The 1,268-nt window shown below is 41.6% G+C and overlaps 1 pseudogene; it reads right to left on the bottom strand.

The window, feature by feature from the left end:
- Positions 1 to 605: 605 nt before the first annotated feature.
- Positions 606 to 987, bottom strand: LOC118925383 (phosphatidylinositol N-acetylglucosaminyltransferase subunit P-like; annotated as a pseudogene).
- Between the last annotated feature and the right edge of the window lie 281 nt (positions 988 to 1,268).

Here is a 1,268-nt window from a genome sequence, read left to right as displayed (position 1 = left end):
AACTTGCTGCCTCTAGGGTCCTCAGAGGCTTTCCAGAAGGCCTTCCAGAAGGTCTGAATAGTTGGTTTGGGTTTTTTTTTTATGGTAATGTGACATTTTATTTATTCTGTTCACTATTAACTAATATTTAAGAACATTTGCCATATTTATGGAAGTTAATCTAGGAGGATTTAATTTTCATTTCATTTTACCTTTCATTATATCTCATTAAGAGTGATAGTCAATAACAGTTACCAAAGGGAAAAGGACTGGGAGGATGGGTGGGAAGGGAGGGATAAGGGTGGGAAAAAAGAAAGGGGGCATTATGATTAGCATGTATAGTGTGGGGCGGGGCATGGGGAGGGCTGTGCAATACAGAGAAGACAAGTAGTGATTTTACAGCATCTTACTACGCTGATGGACAGTGACTGTGAACGGGTATGTGGGGGGGGACTGGTGAGGGGGGGGCCTAGTAAACATAATGTCCTTCATGTCCTTCATGTAATTGTAGATTAATGATACCAAAATAAAACTAAAAGAAAAAAAAAAGAGTGATAGTCAAAATACTTATGGCCACAAGTATAATGTTAAAAATTTGTAAATGCTTAGTGTTAAGATGTCTAAATTCAGTTTTTTTGTGTGTGAAGTTCCTTGGCTGTAAGAAAGAACACTTGGTTCACTCCACTGATAGGAATATCTCCTAATGCAGGGGTGGCTTCTTGGTGTTTCTCCTGGGATTGTACCAATGCCCTTGAGTGAAGGCCTACTCAACATGTTCATTCCAAAAAAGGATACACAGCAGATTACTATAGTTACAAGGAGGAAGACAGGTAATGCAACTACCCAATATTTTTGAGGCCAATGGGTTAAGCCTTAGAAGTTTAGCCAAGATTCAGGAACAAAAGCCCACATGAGATACTGTATGAAATCAGATTGGGAAACTAAGGAAAGAACAGAGCATGTATGAATTGCTCTTCCCCACTAAGCAAAAGGTGAATTTTCCACCATTTCCCCTGGGGCTTTGGACAGTCTTAGTGCCGAGTCCTTGGCGCAAGTGCCAACCAGAGAGCTGCAGGTGGGCAAGAGGGAAAACCAAGGGAAAGGTCATGGCGCCACAGCCCCTCGACCCACAATTTGTGGTGCCTGAGTAGTTGTAAGGGACTCAGTTTCCACACGTATCAGCTCTAAACTGATCTGGTATGACAATTCTACTTTCTTACCTTCCCAGGTGTCTTTCCCAATCTTTCTTTCCCCACTTTACAAAATGATTACTGGACTCACTGTGAGAA

Source organism: Manis pentadactyla, chromosome 4, assembly GCF_030020395.1.
Source record: "Manis pentadactyla isolate mManPen7 chromosome 4, mManPen7.hap1, whole genome shotgun sequence".
NCBI lineage: Eukaryota > Metazoa > Chordata > Mammalia > Pholidota > Manidae > Manis > Manis pentadactyla.
Note: the sequence above shows the minus strand (reverse complement) of the source record. Positions and strands in the feature narration are given on the sequence as shown.